The sequence below is a fragment of the Planococcus citri genome, chromosome 1, assembly GCF_950023065.1.
Source record: "Planococcus citri chromosome 1, ihPlaCitr1.1, whole genome shotgun sequence".
In the NCBI taxonomy this organism is placed as follows: Eukaryota; Metazoa; Arthropoda; class Insecta; order Hemiptera; family Pseudococcidae; genus Planococcus; species Planococcus citri.
The window spans coordinates 42,203,852-42,221,210 of NC_088677.1; the positions used below are offsets into that span (position 1 = coordinate 42,203,852).

Here is a 17,359-nt window from a genome sequence, read left to right on the forward strand (position 1 = left end):
TTTTAAAAGGATTACGCGATAAGAAAAAAAAAACGGACGTTGTAATTGGAAAAGTTTTCAAAGAAAAATAAAACTGTTGAAATTACCTGATAATGCACCTAACTGGGCATTTCTTGATATTCATGAAAGGTCTGAATTTTGAGAAAAAGCTTCCAACGTGTGTCTTTTTTTTCTTTTATTTATGGCTGCAATAACGTTCGGGTGAACATTTTTCACGAATAATGATAACCGAAATTATTATTATCTAGTTTTTACCACGATGCGAAAACTTTTTCACTCGTTTTCGTGACGCAATTGGAGAAAAATATAAAGCCAATTCTCTTTGTCATATTTATACGCGCTCGTACCCTCTTTCCTACCTAGGTAGGTACAGGTAGGTACTTCTACTTATATGTTTTACCCACCACCAACTACTGATTCACCTGTATATTCTAGACCTATCCAGATTAAAGGACACTCGCGTTGAAAATCTTATTGCGGTGTGATTTTATGCGCGAAACCTGCGTGTTTATTCGAATAAAAAACTTTTTCCGTAACTTAGAATGATTATTAACCTTGAAAGCTATTTGATGAACAGCTAGATGACTCAAAATTTTGTGGAGTAGGTAGGTATAGCATAGAATAGTACACAGAGGCTGAAGGAGAGCACAGGGAAACTATGCCATATACCTTTTACTTATGTAAGTATGCCTGAAATAGGTAATGAACAAAAAGGTGTAGTACCTACATGAGTATAATTAGGTGGGTCATTTGAGAAAAAAAATATAGTGGATTCTAAATGCGAAGACAATACTTTTATTTATAAAATGGAAAAGATTATAATCCAAGATTCGAAAATTATCCTGCCATAGGGGATGGCAGAACAATTTATAAACAGTAGGCTACATAGAAAAATCAAAAAAATCAAAATCGAGCAACCAAAAATACCTACATTAGGTAGCCTACTATGCCAAATTTCAGATACTGAATTTGATTATTCGATTTTTGGCGAACTTTTGAGAATTCAAAGGGCCTTTTTATATTTAAGGGTGAGTTGTACGAATTTCACTCAAATTTTAAACAAAGTTTAGTTAAATTTAGTTCAAAATCTTGAACGAAATTCGTACAACTCACCCTTAACGACGGAATTTATTAAAAAGGGGCAATAGCAGAAAGTTGAAATTTGGTTTTATACTTCGTTTTCGATCTTTTCAATTAATTAGTGGCAGTCTATTTTGAAAAATTTTCCAGGAGAAGTAACAAAATCAAATTCTGTACTCAAGTATACGTACTTATAAGCTTGGATAAACCGTCTTAGTGAATCTTTCGATATAGATTTCAGTTCAAATTTTCAAAATCTAAAGAATTTTGAAAATTTCTCTACTTATGAGAGTAATATTTTTGAAAATATTGTTTGCCGGACAATTAAGAATATTATTTTAACGCTTGGTTGTTATCAAAAAAACGAAAATTCTAGTGAGACTCAAACACTTCAACATGAGCAGTGAGCATGTAGCCTATCCACTACGATTATCATGATCACACCTTACGAGAGAATGTTCTTATATGTTTTGAGGACGGCTCGAATTATGTACTGTACTTATGAGTATCTACTCCATCAAAAGAGTAATAAAATATTGAATAGCTATATTTCATTCTCAACCACGTTTTTAAAGTCACAAAATTTCAAAAGAAATAAGTAGGTAAGTACAGTTTGATAAAAAAAATTGAAATATTCTGAAATTCTTACGTATACTTAGTTCTTATATACAATAGGTATAGTTGAAAAAAAAATGCTTCGAGCGGGGTCAAAAAAATTGAAACAGTTTTCATATCCTTATTTCAATTAACATTTTGTCGAAAATAATTTTTTTCTTCCATTCCAAGATAAAAATAAAAACTTCTATGAAAGGTAGGTAGCGTTGGGTAAAAAGTATTCGGTGGGTAGAAATACGTATATTAAAATAAGTATACGTATCTTTTTGTAAAAGAAAAAAAAGGAAAAATTTTGAAATTTCTGATGATAACGCTGAGTTGAATAACTATCAAACTAAACTACCTAACTAGGTACCATGCAACAACAAAAAATTACCAAATAAAAGGAAAAAGCAAAATGATAACATCGTATATCAAGGTATATGCTTAAATTATAAAAATAAATATGTTCCCATCGAAAATCACGGAAAAAAGTCCGATACTCTTAAACGAATTCATTATAGTCTAATTGGGATATTTTGCATAACGAACTCGAACACGCGGGAAACATAAAGATACAATGGAGTACCTACCTAAATCAAAAAAACGTCTTTCTGAAGATATTCGCATGATTACTTACGTGAGCTACATTTTTCCGTATCACTGAACAAAAAAATACGTTTAACTAGTTTATTTTATTTCTTATATATTTTTTTTCACTTTATTCTTTTCAGTTTTTATTTTTCACTACGTAATCTAGGAAAATTCTTGGCAAAGGTAGGTATTCGAGTAATTTACTTCATTGGGGAAGATTTTTAGATTTTTACGTATAATTTTGCATCGCTGTACGTCCTATCATTTCGATGCTGTTTTACAGAAAAATGCTGAATTTATCATTCGTGCTTGGTTGATTTTGGTTTCGTATGTCTACATTTGCTATATTCTTGAAATACACATTTGAATAATACGCGGTGTATATTTTCCGTTTTTATACACTTTTGAATGCATAATGTTGGTTTTGTTGGATTATTTAAAAATTTTATAATATGTATTCAAATTTACGAGCGGGGAGAGTGGGCAAAATGATGGTTTAACTCGAATTTCATCGTGCGAATGAAGGATTTTCTTTGAATTCTCTATTTTTATCGTTTACTCGTATTCTAATATGCAGTATGATGGGTGCACTGTAACAGTGCGCTGATGTGATTAATTAATTGATTGGATATTGTATTGGTATTGAAACGTTTCCAAATACTGAGTTTTATTATGCATCCGACTTGAAATTTTCAAAGGCACGATACTCGATATGTTATTTATTGCGTCGTTTAACCAAAGAACTTGGTTCTAAATATACCTATAAATAAGAACAACAACAAAGAACAATATTGTTAGGACGATAGATTCACACATGTAGACTCTTTGATGAGAGGGAAGGAAAATGAAACGGAGATAGTTACCACAACCGTGCACCATTCTTACTTCCAAAAAAATTTCGGCTTTCCTAAACAATTGATCGAAATAAATAATGAAAAAAAAAATCCGAATAAAAAATCTGAAACTCCAAATTAAAGAGTTTTCACGAAGCAAAATTCATAATCCATCGACTTTATGAGATGATTACAGGGAAGAAACGAGTAAAACACGTCTGAAACTCTGTGAAACGTGCGAAAGTTTTGGAATCATTTTAATATTACGATAAAAAATATGTTACCGTTACCTATAGTTCGTTATAATAACACATGACGCCTGTATGGAGGTGGACACTCTAATATTCATTTTGTAGTAGATATTGTATTATTTTTTATTTTAAATCTCTGTCGATGGGGTAGGTAAACATTTGCGTATAGCTCGAGGGGGTAAAATTACCTCTGAATTTTAATTTAAAAAACTGTTTCTAGATTCGACGTTTCCTCAGTGGAAAAAAAAGTAGAGTGATCATTTTCAATAAACAGTAATTTGTTATTTGTTGTATTTACGTATCGTACTTTACGATTTATTCCAAGTAGATACCAAGCAATACCAATTAGGAATGCATTTCTTCGAATTTAAAGACAGAATTTTTGAAGTACGGACTTGATATACGTAATTAGATACAGCCGTCTAATGAATACCAATAAAACAGTAACTAATATCCGTCGATTTTTGTTCGTGTCATTTGATAAAGTACGTAATTGTAATTTAAAACGAATCGATTTTCAAATAAATCAACATTATTAAGTGCATAGTACCTCTAAAATACTGAAATTTTCCCAATGAATCAGAACTTGCACACTTCACACACTTGGTATTAAATGTCGCAGATATTTGATTAAGGTGGCTCGATTGACACGCTCGTGAAATAGGTAGGTATGTACTTGTAATACCTAAAAGCTGATGAATTTTCATACTAATTAACCAATGCTTTGGAATAATTATTTGTACCTATACTTATGGTTAACCAATAACCATTTATGTTACATTATGTAATTATTAGGTACCTACAATGCGAGTAGGTATTTTTCTCAGCCTATTTCACAAATAATAAGTATTATTTCTAATCGTGTAATCGTTATAATCGTTATTCATAAACTTTATGACTAGTGCCTATTTGCGTGAAAAAAAATTATTTCCATATTTTAATTGCGTAGATTTAAATACATTGTCATTTAAGTATAAAACTAATAAATCAGCGCATCAGAACGCAGTCTGCGTTTATAACGATGACCACTTTATAGAATCAATCAGTGAGATATTAACCTCTCGTCTTATTCATTTGCATGAAGTATTTTATAACAGCTAAAAATTGAAAGAAAAAACCTGTAGTGAGTTTTATTTGGGAGGTTCTTTTACTTCTCGAAATATCAGCGATCCATTTCAATGGGTGACTATTAAACAACTTTGAGTAGGTACCTATCTTAATTAATCGTAATATCTTGATCAAATTTTCTACGTGCGATGTTACCTTATTGTAAACAAAAAATCAGCCTCGTTCGAGATTGTGAATCTGAATAGGACACCTATTGTGTTTTTTCCTCCCTTTCTGTGAAATTTTCAACCAAGAAAAAATCTTGGAAATTCATTAACTTCTTACCGATCCATACCTACCTACTTATAAACTTTTTAATGAATAGGTACTTTTAGACGATGAAAGTTTACTGATTAAAAATTATCTATTCAACACGGCGGTTGAAAAAATATTGAATGTATAGAATCTCTGATAAAAAATATTTCGTTATAAAGTCAACTTTACATGAAATGTTGAAGTTTGAAAAAATATTTGCCGAGTTTGATGAACCGAAAAATTAAACGTCAAAACGACGCTTTAATTAAAAAATAAATAAGTAAATGAAAACATCGTCGAGTTTTCGGATTATCGTTTCTTTCTTTCGCGAAAATTTTTTACTACAGGTGCTTAAATTTACGTCAAGTGACGCAAAATAAAATTTCCCTCGCGGTGAGATCGCAGTTTGTATTAATTTTTGTAGAACGAAAAAGTAATTATTATAAATAATAAAGTACATAGCTTGTAAGTAGTACATATCGAATCTGAAAAAACGACGATGAAAAATTATTTCAGTTCACTCACCTTTCGATAAAACCATTGGCTAAAAATCATTCGGCAGGTGGTTCGCAATATGAATGAAAAATGGTTCACAACACAGACACAATTCACAACACAAATCGTAATCTTTATTTTTCCAAAAAAAGGAAGAAAAAATCAAATTCGATATTACTTATTCTCACCAAAAAAATTTGTACGAAAAGTTGATAAAAAAATTATACTCTTATTTCACCGCAATACAAAATTTCAATAATAAATTACATAATTTAATTTTAATTACCTAGATTATAAACGCAAAAAACTGCATAAACTCGTTGAAAAATAGATTCACGCACGCACACGTAAGTACATACGAAGAAAAAAAAATTCTCGAATCGTATTTTACGGAAAGCGCATAAAGGAATCGGTTAAGATCGTTCAACGAGAGGTAAGCGTGTTTTCGAGGATTCGAGTGAATGCGAAGCAATCTTTTTTATCAGCTGTAACAGAGAACCCCTTAATAATAGAGCGTTTGCGCTAACTGTTTGTCCCCCTCCCGTCCCTATCCGATTTATCAAGCGATGTAATTATAAAGAAAAATGTTAATAATCCGGTTGTACCGGAAATACATTTTTACTGGCATTATTGCTTAATTACCCATCATTTTGGAATAGCGTTTTGAAAACCAGCAATAAGAACATTTTGAAATTTTTTTTTCTTCTGTTAAGCTTTCGATATACGGCGTGAAGTTTGCTCAACATGTTAAGCTTATCTTTGTTATCGCGGTGAAATATACACAAATGGTCGACAAACTTATTTCGGCACTTTTTGGTGGGGATAGAAGGAAACGAAAAATTGTAATTTTATAGTGCTTCTCAAAGTTTCTGTATGTTGAATTTCCGCAACATTTTATCGCAAAATGACCGTCCATTCACTTTTATTCTTGAATTTTGAGAAATCGCCTGCGAGAATTTTTTCCCATCATTTATCAAACGTTGCAAACGTATAATAGAAAATATTAATATTTTTTCAGAACTATTTTTTAAAAGCGATGATTTTATAGGAATCGCGTATTTTCGCATTTAATTTCGATCGCTCAAATTGGAAATTTTTGTTCTTTACTCCCAATATTAGATTTGCGATGTCCGTATTTTCATTTCAATTAGAGTAGCTATTAAAACCTTTTTCCATTTCAGCAGATCTACAGATTTTAAAACACTGCCAAATACCTATAATATACCTATTTTGGAAATTTGAAACTGCGTAGGTAGAAGAATACTATAATTAGGTATAAAATTTGGAAACTAATGGACAAGACAGCGAAGGGTATCCATTAAGTACCTATTCAAAATAGTACAGGACGTCCAGCTTTTTTTTTTGGTGTAGTAAGTAGGTATGATGGGAAGTTTCAAAAATTTCAAAAATAATTTAGGTACCTCTTTTCGACGCCACTTTTCTATTACATTTCTTTAACATTAGTGTGAATTTTTCTCCAAGTAGGAGACGAAAAATCCACTGTAATTTTCTTTCTGTTCTCTTGAGGATGCACGAAGAAACCTAACTGTTTTCTCGCAGTTGTGATTTATTTGTCATGATACCCGTCGTGTACCTCTACCTACATTACACAGACTCCCCAATAATATCGGGCATAGCTTTTGATATGGCTCAACTCAGCCAACCCACAAAAATTCTCGCCAGCTATGCCCGATATTATTAGGGACCCTGTATGTATATCAATTTATAACCAAACTTTCATCTCCCCCTCACAGAAAGTGAATTTCTGAATTTTTAAACATTTACAAAGAAGAACTGAAAAATTAAGTGCAGCGTTTGTTTGGCCTAAGTCATGTATTTTTGAATGCTCTTTTGATTTTTCTTGGTTCCGTCTCTCGAACGGATTTATGAGAGGATACATTTAGAGGTACACACCCTCTCCTCTTATTTGAAAATTTAATTCGTTGGAAAAGTTGTTAATCAACTAACAACAAATTGTTATTTTTTCTTCAGTTTTCGCCCTCTCGTTTCGCTTGGGTTCGATTGTTGTTCTTTCTTTCCCAAATTTCCTACATCTATATTCTATACTGCGTTTGAAAAATATTTATTCCAACTTTTAAAAATGCCAAGGATGGAAAAACTGAATCTCACATTAAAATTAACGTTGTTTTACTTCTTGAATTTAAAATTTCGAAAGCGTTTGCCCTCGGCTTACTTCAATTCTCTTCTCTAAAATTAAAATTTTAAGAAATCAATCAATAAAATTTGAAAAATTCCAAGAAAAAAGAACCGATATAATTACACTTTCGGAAATTTTAAAAATAGAAAAATTCAACTGAAAAATTTTAAGAATAATACTTACATATGTAACTTATCCCAAATCATTTGAAATATTCTAGTTTTGGCAACAAAACCACTATGGTACATGTACCTACCGTGTACTTAGAATATTGAAATTCTAACTTTTGTTGGCAAACTTACGATTTTTTGACAACAAAATATCATGATACACCCTCCATAGACATGGATTCGAAACCCTTCGAACAATCACTGTCCGGTCCAAAAGATTACCTGTACTGTACCTATGCTTAGTATAAGGGTGAAAATTAGAATCATTCATCGAACTTTTTTATCAGCTCAACATTGAAATTTTTTGCAAAAAGCTGGACTTCTGGGATTTTCTTTGGAAAATTTATTTAAAAAAAACTGAACTAGCATCATTTTGTCGTCGTATCGTAAGGTAAGACATCGCATGTATCCCTATAATATAACGTTTCAGGGTGAAATAGTTTGATAATTTTGCTGTCAATTTAAGCCATTTAAATTGAATGATCTGATGACAACAAGTAAAAGTAAGTTCATTTCAAATTATATGTACAAACAACAATAAAATTTAAAATGTTACTTTTATTTGCATGTCTGCTTGCGCATTTTCTCTGGTGTCTGTATAAGTTTTCAGCTTTGTAGGATATTTTCTCAACATGAAATTGAATTGTCGAATATTATTTCAGTTTTTGAAATACCATGAGTCTGATAGTAGGTGTTTCCAAAGTCTAAATCCTGCGACATTACAAAAACCGTGGTATTTTCTGGAGGAAAGAATGCTTGAATAACTACGTGAAAACAAAACACCAACACCGAATGATTTGAAAAATAAAAGGATAGGTACTTACATAATAATTCTGGTTTCAGACGTCCACATTTTCGTCGCAGTTTTATGATAGGTCTCTAGAACTAGAGGTAAGTAGGTACTTCATGCGTGGGATTTTATTATAGGCATTGTAAAATAGGAAGATACTATAGGTACATATACCTAATACCTATTCTGATTTTTTGAAAGATACCTGTAGGAGAAAGCTTTATCAAATGCAACATCGACAGTTTAGATAAGGTTTTAAATATGAAAAAAAAAAAGAGAAAAGGATATAGGCTCATAGTTTGTTCTAAAAAATGTGTCGAAAGAATATCAAATGGTTATAATGTTATGTGCGAAGAATATCTGGAATACCTGACTGAATTTATTTTTCCTGGGACAGTTTGGAAAAAGATTAAGTTCAACTTATTCGTCATATTTTATGTGTCAAAATATTCACTGTTTTTCTTTTGCGTAAAATGTTATGGTTTTTCGGAAATATCAAAGATTAAATGGAGCGGAAATATTTTATTTGTGCTCAATGTTGGAAAAAAAATATCTTCCTTTAACAATTTATTAAAAGCTGTCTGGCCATTATGGAATTTTTGAGTCACTTGAACACATTTTCGGTATGGTGTGTAGTTAATTCATCGATGATATATATCTATAAACATCGTTCATTTTGTAGTAGATGTTAGAAAAACGAAAATTATTGAGATACACAGATTTTTATACGTATACCTACGCATGTAGGTAACTATACCTATACGGTACCTCTACCTATATAGCCATAGCTTATCTATTGATACACCCGAGTTAGGTATACACTACATACTAAATTGAAAAATAATGTATCTTACTATGTATCAATATTGTAGTATTTCTACGTTACAATCGTTACATATTACCTAACAGATTTTGTTGAATGCGAATAAAATCAATTTTAAAAGTGAAACTTGATTCGCAAAACAACAAAATTGTAGAACTTATGTAACGATGACTTACTTTAACGATATGAAAATATGTATCTACGTATCATAAAAAAAGTTTCAAGTAAATACTGTTTTCAATAAAGAGTATAACCTACTCAATGTGAAGTCTGTCAAAAGTTTTCATACTTCCTGGAGTAAAATTCTTCGTGTTACTATAAGTATAATGCAATATAAGTACATATAATATAAATAAGCAACAAATTTTCAAAAATAAGGTAAAGTGCTTTATTGGCCGTTTGAAAGATGTAGGTTTAGGTAAAGTTGAATTTTGCAATAACATTACTCTTTCACATCTGCTTTCAACATGTCCACTCCACATACTTACCGGAGAATGAAAGTCGACATGACGTTGATTTATAATGTTATGTACGTAACATGAAAACCGAACAGATATAGGTAGCCTAATCACAGCTTTTTGGAAATTTAAATTGGTACATATAAGTAAGTACATATAATAAAGTAAGTATTTGTTTTCAAATGGTTCTGATTTTCTTATCAACTAGGGTACCTAATATATAAGTGCCTATGTACGTATCTACATTAGTTTCTGCCCTATTTTTAGCTTTGAATTTCTTATCAGTACCTAGACCAATTTTATATTTTGCAGTTGATAAAAACATTGATGATGAATCAAATTAAGTATGTATGTAAAAAAATTAAGATCAGATTTCCTGAATTTCGTATTCCATTTTTTTTTTTTTTTTTTTTTTTTTTTTGTGTATGAGCTTGATTGAAATTATTTTGAATAATTTAAAGGTATGGGGTACATTCTTGGATTTTTAAAAATTGGTTTAGTCGGCAATCGCCGACTTTGCCGACTTTGCTGAGACTCGACAAAGTCGATAAGTTTTGAAAATTGTTAGTCTTAATAAAGAGACTTATTTGCCGACTTTTATGGAACTTGAATAGCACATTTTAAAAATGTTTGCTCTTGGTTCGCTCGGGCTGAATACAGTTGGTCTATTTCTAGATTTTTGCACCTGGGAATATCTGTTCTAGGTAGAGGTACTCTCCTAAATTTTAAGAATGTCGACTTCAGCCTTCGCTTCGCTCAGACTTATTAAACTTCTAAAAGTCAACTATTCAAACTTTTAAAAAATGTTTAAATCCAAAAATAAACTCCTCACATAGAAAAAAAGTGTTTTTTACTTCTCGAAAGACGAAATTTTGAGAGGTCTACCCCTCACTTTGTTTGGACCTTTTTGCTTTTCTTTTTTTAAGCTAAAATTAACTTTAAAAAATTATTCAAATTCTGAAAATTTTTAACCAAAAAAATCAACCTCCTACCATAAAAAATCATTGTTCTTTTACTCATAAAAATAAATCTTTTCATAAGCTTATTTTGCCCTCGCTATGCTCGGGCCAATTTGTTTATTTGTTTTCGTTTTCATAAAACGAAAAAATTCTGCTTGAGGCTTCTAAAAATTGAAAAATGAACATGAAAATTTTTTATAAGTCATAATAGGCTATGAATATTACCTAATACCATGTGTTGAGTATAATATCAATGGCGAAATCATCTTCTCATCATCTTTTATTTCACATTTAAAAATTCACTGTTTTAATCGGCAAAATATGTAGGTATTTTTTTGTCATATCGTTCGGCAAATTTTTGGTCGACTACCCCCCCCCCCCCTCCCCCACAAGAATGCTCAGTTTCGTCCCTGTTTCCCTCGTCTAAGTATTTTTCAGGGGTAGAAGAAAAAAATATGTTGTTCTTCAATACGTGTGTCACTGTGTCTTTTAAATGAAGATAATTATGCAAAGGATGCTGGAAGAAGAATTCGCTAAAAATGGGATTAATGAATTGAAGCATACTGCAACACAATCACATCGATTGAATTTCGAATACCCAAGTGTTTTCCTTACATTCTGTAGTTACAGAAAATCTAAAGTAAGTATAGAATTTTGATCTTTCAAGAGATGAGGATATCTAAGTAAGTTTATCTTCGATAAATTCAATTTTTGTTATGAAAATGAACAAGAAGACATACGATGACGGTGAGTACCTATACCATACCTATATCAGATTGAGACTTTTGCCGTAGAAGAACTACCAATTACTATAGTAGAAGCCTTAAGAATTTTTGTGGAGTTTTCAATCATTGAATTTATTTCAAACGTAAGTAATGACTTCTTCGTTATATTATTATTATAATAAAATTTTATTTACTTTGTGAAACTATCATAAATTTGGACGAAACTTTTTAGAAACTTTTTGTGAATCTTTCTTTGGTTGGAAAAAATTAGCCATTGTACTCACCTTTAAACTTGTTGTACAGAATAAGTTTCTTTCCTCGAGTTTTGTCGAAGAAATGAAAATTTTATTAAGGGAAAAAAGGAAAAGTCGCGACGAAAATGCGTAATGAAACAGATAGATTAGGTGTATCTTTGTAATGGTAAATACTCTGAGGGATCGGTCGTATCAATATAAAAAACAAGTAGGCACCGTGGTTTGTTAATGTTTCGTTCCCTTATTGCTTTCGTTCTGTCAGCGGTTTTTTTTCAAGACGATAAAGAAAGTTCGTAGATTTATCTCGATTCTCGATAAATCGATGACTGATGAAAAAATTTCTTTGCGTAATACGAATCGTAGTACACACGTAGCCTATGTACTTGTAAGAGTTGTAAGCACGGTTGTGTGCTATAACCAGGGTTTGTATAGGTGTCAATTGATGTAGCGTATCCATTGGGAAATGAATGTACGGCTCCTCTGAGTTTTTACCCACGAGTAGGTAGGTATGTACTTTACCTGCAGTTTTTTTTTCTTTTTTAAACTAAATGAAGAACAGAAAACATGCCTAATCATTTCCGAAAAGTAGTTACAATTTCAAACTTTTTTTCTCGTCGGTAGGTACATAATTTTACAAACTAGCCTATACATGCTTCGGAGAATAGGTAAATTGTAATTGCATTTTTATTCTATTTTTTTCACTCTAAAAATTCTGCGAAGATATGTGTTTTAGTTTAATATAAAAATAAGTAACGCCTGCTTAATGGTAATAGTGTCACCTAATAACGTTGTTCAAAAAAAAAAAAAAAAAGTGTCGAAATTCGCGTATGAAGAATAAAAGTTTCCACTGGTGGGTACCTATGGTATTCGTGTTAAAACAAAATCTTTTCAAATTTAGTTTTAGTTTGTTAAAGAGGTGGTCATAACATTCTTTGTTTTCTAAAAACATTTCGTACAAACAGTTTTATAGTAAATTTGCTGCGACGATGATATCGCGTAGGAATTTTTTTGGACATTTGAAATTTTAGCTTTTGTTAATCACACGCTTTTACGGTGAAAATTGTTTAATTATGCGTGAGAATGTTGAGCGTGTTATTAATGAAAGATACATTAACTGGATAATAGGTATCGTTTTACAGATTAATGTTGTAAAAAAAAGGCGGACGCAAACGGTGAACGTGATATTAATTGAGATAAACCTTACTCCCGATAGAAAATGGTCTCGCTTCGGTTTTTATACTTTTTATTAAAAATCTGAGAGACATCAAATAAGCCAAATTAGGTGATTTATCTTTCAAAAAAAAAAAAAACATAAACTTACCTGTGTACTTATAAATCACGTAAGTATGTAACCTTGATTACATAGGTATAAGTGAGAAAGCATCTAAATTAAGAAATACTTAACATTGTAATAAGTAGGTATAGATTTCGATGTTTACTTCATTTCATAAGGACTGCATAGGAATCAAGATACCAAAGGTTCAATAAAAGAAGGGTTTTTTCCATTTTTTGTTTTTTTTGTTTTTGACTTATTTGAAATTTTAATCAACCAGAAGTTTCCCTGATTTCTGTTTGCAAGAACTCATTTTTTAAAAAAATGTCTTTATCAAGAAAGGTTTTATCAAAAGAAAATGAAATAAAGAATGTTTCAGTCTTCTTCACATAGGTAGGTATTAGGTAGGTACCATCTTGAAATTTTTTATTATCAAATCTGGGACCTTTTGGCAACACTTTTAATGGAATACCTAGATAGGAAGGTAGTAATAAACAAGAGGATAACTTTTTCGCAAAATTGGTAGATATATGTGTGTGTGGGTGTGTTCTGTGTACTTGTATAGCTACATGATATTGGAAAATGAAAGTAGAAGTTTTCAAAACATTAAAATTTGAACGACTCTAATCGTACCTATTTTGATTCTTTCTCAAGGGAGAGAGGAGGGACAGAAATGAATGTAAAACATTGCTCCCATCAATTCATCGTCTGAAAATTTCGGGTCTATAACAGTTTTCAAATAACCTAAGCTGAAAAAGTTCACTTAACGAGACAATGGATAAACTATTTGTTACCGTACATGTTTAATAAGATAGGCAAAACTGTTGAATGATTAAACGGTGCAATTAATCGAAAATAACATTTCGAATAATTGCGCGTCACATACCTACATAGGTTTCCATTTCACGCGAATAAATACAATTAAAAAGAACAAAAAAAAAGTTTAATATACCGTCATCGTAATTGAAATAGGTAGGTATAATATCCACGTGGGAAAAATTAATACCCGAAATTCAATACGAATTCGAACAGAAGGAAGTGCATTATTAACAATCGAGGGTAAAATTGGAGGAAAATCGATTAAAATGTTTACACAAAAAATACGAAGTAAAAAATTTTTTATCATTCTAAAAAATTTGTAAACAGCGGAGGCTCCTTATAGACGAATTGATTTTGATGCTTAATTTGAATAACAATAGATTTTTTTCATTCTGTCGTCGTACGAGAATGACGAAAAAAATGAGAAAGAGAAAACTGTGTTACACAATCTGTGCACATTCTCCGAAACTGAAATTGCTTCGGATTTCAATTTACGCATTCAAATCAGTATCTAACAAATTAATGCGAAGTGAAGATTTAAATTTTTGTGTTTTGATTTTATCTCTTACTGACATGACGAATGGTTCGTTGAAATAAATTAGGATGCGTAAAAAATTACATCGAGGACCTTCAACTTTACATCCATTTGTACCTTAATATGAAATTTTGTTTCGAAGGGATTATTCTATTTGATCAGAACCTTTTGTAGGTTGTAATTATTTTCGATGGGCATTCGTTTCATTTATCCTTCAGAATAATACAGATTGCTTCTCTCGGTCAATTACGGATCTGTTAACGAAAGGCTTAGATGAGAATGTCTTTTGCGTGCATGTATAGGATTCATTAATGAGCTATAAGCTACCTTATAGCTTCAAATGTTGGGCAGTAGATATTTCGTCTTCGGGTATTCAAGTCGGTTGAATTGCCTAAGCAAAATGTACAAGGCATTGGACTAGTTTGCAGTCATTACCTAAGGCATACAATATTATTTATATTTACCTATTACGTTGATCTTTTTTTGGGTGACAGTCAATCGAATCATCAAAATGTGTGAAAAAATTTCAATGCAAACATATGTAGGTAGTCGTAGCTAAAAACGGTTGCAAACTTGATTGTTTCCAATTTATCTAATTTATTTTCAACTTTTTTCTCACTTTCTTTTATAACAATAGGCACTGACGACTAAAAATTGAAACAGATTAACCAATGGTATTACGAGTCTTGTATCATATATAAATTGAATAGAAAATTTTTATCACTTTTTAGAGAATTAGGTATCTACTTTTAAGAAATGTCTGTTTCGATCGTGCCCATGTACATACATATAACTCAACAATAATTTGACTTATGACTTTTATTTTTTTTTAATTTTATATGTAGGTACTTATAAATAAATAGGTATTATAAAGTTAGTATACATACCTTGTGGTGCCCTTGTACATTAGAGGAGTACAAATATCTTGAAAATAATAAGTTTTGGTATCATTTGGGTTCTTAGTCATAGCGGAGCCGACTAAGTACCTATACAAAATTGGTAGGCTTGTGGTACCCGCCAAAAAATTCGTTTCCGCACATTAGAGTGCATGGCATTCAATTTTGCATTGAGAATTAAACGTATACCTGTAGGTACGAGTATGCTTTGCATTTTAAAGCGAAATATACCTACTTACGTCTAATTTTATTGACAAAAATACAAATCAACTACTTTTTAAACGACATCAGCTGTCGTGAAATAAATTCTCATATCTTACGCTGATGCATCAGCTCAACTCTTGTCTTCTTTTTATTTACTTTGAAAGTTTTAAAACGTTTTTCATGTATCGAGTGCTTTACACTTTCGCGCAAAAAGAATTCCGATAATTTGAAAACGTTAGTTTATTGGTTTGGGATTTAAACAAATGTTAAAAGTTTATATAACGCTTGTAAGTCATGTTTTTGGTGACTTACACTGAACATACCTCTTGGTATAATATCAAGTATCAAAGTATCACGTGAAATGAGAATGTTTGAACATTTTCTATCGAGAGTTACGTCTCGAATATTGGGATTACTGACAACTTTTCCAAGTTTGGAGATACAACTGAAATACATACCTACCTACCTCCACCCACATACCTACAGTACGAGAAACAATAGCAATTATAGCCCAATTGACAAAATCGTAAGCGTTTTGCTAGCGGAACCTCGCGTTTACCTCGCTGACTCGCGTTTATCTGGCGAATTTCTCGCGATTTTCAGCTAGCAACATTTCCTTCCTTACGCAAATCAAGCAGTTTACTAGCGATTGTAAGCTAGCGTTTCAGATGCTCGCAAAAAGCTAGCGATCATCTAGCACATTTCAGCTACTTTAAAAATGGTTAGATTTGCTCGTTTTATGCTCGCGAAAAGCAAGCGATCATCTCGCGCACTTGAGCTAGTTTGAAAATGCTTAGATTTGCTCGTGTAATTCTAGCGATCAGCGAGTGAATTTTTGCTAGCTTTCCTACTCATGTCTTTGTTTTCAAAGGGTATTCCAGAGTAAAATAGATAAAATGCCCCTACCCTTGGATTTTTGAAATTTTAATGAAACATTGTTGGGTTCAACCCCCTCCCCCCCATATTTACCACTCAAAATGCCGTTTTTTTTCATTTTTTTATGCCTATTAACAATCAAGATTGCGAGGTACAATTTTGGAAACACGTTTATTGGATGTATTCTTGACCCTCAGACATCATATACTATATTCGAAATTTTTTCTTTGTTGCGCCGTGGTGAAAACTTGGAATAATGTATTGTAGGGGGAGGGGGGGTGAAATGGGAATTTTGAGAAAAATGATCATCAATGAGTGGGGTATCGTTTTCATATGATTCAATACCGCTGAGCACGAATATGACCTCAGATTTTCTGCTACACTCACCTACCCCTCCCCAGAGTCCCTCAGCCCCCCTCAATTTTCACAATTTTTGAAATAAAGTTATTTTGATGACATTGGTGTCGTTTTCATATGATTCGATACCGCTGAGCACGAATATGACTTAAGATTTTCTGCAGCACTCACCTTCGCTTCTCCAGAGCCCCTCAGCCCCCCCTCAATTTTCATGATTTTTGAAATAAAGTTATTTTGATGACATTGGTGTCGTTTTCATATGATTTGATACCGCTGAGCACGAATATGACTTGAGATTTTCTGCTACACTCACCTTCCCCTCTCCAGAGCCCCTCAGCCCCCCTAAATTTTCACAATTTTTGAAATAAAATCATTTTGATGACATTGGTGTCGTTTTCATATGATTCAATACCGCTGAGCACGAATATGACTTAGGATTTTCTGCTGCACTCACCTTCCCCTCTCCAGAGCCCCTCAGCACCCCTCAATTTTCATGATTTTCGAAATAAAGTTATTTTGATGATGTTGGTTTCATTGCTATGGGAAAATTACATAAGTTCATTGTTATTGTACATGAAATTTCTCGTAGAATGAGCTACAGCACATGGCTCCCCCTCATAACATTCTTTACTTTTTTTTAATCAGTATTTCGTTACCATATTTTTTTCTCGTGATTTTTCATGTAGGTAGTCATTGAATTATAAAATACATACTCATACGTACTCAAGTTACAGTTATCATGAATATTATTATGCCACATATGCTCTGTATACCTATACAGTGCAGTACACATACAGATTTGTAACGTTTTCTGTGTAGCAAAAAAATCAAGGGTCCACCCCCTGGGGGGGGG

General features: G+C 31.9%; 1 protein-coding gene across 3 annotated transcripts in view; it reads right to left on the reverse strand.

Annotated features, from left to right (window-relative positions):
• Window positions 1-5,691, reverse strand: part of FMRFaR (FMRFamide Receptor) — a 123,865-nt gene extending 118,174 nt beyond the window's left edge. For all 3 annotated transcript variants that reach the window (XM_065344964.1, XM_065344968.1, XM_065344963.1), the window contains exon 1: window positions 5,240-5,691. The gene's annotated coding sequence lies outside the window, so the exon portion shown is untranslated. The remainder of the gene's footprint in view (window positions 1-5,239) is intronic.
• Between the last annotated feature and the right edge of the window lie 11,668 nt (window positions 5,692-17,359).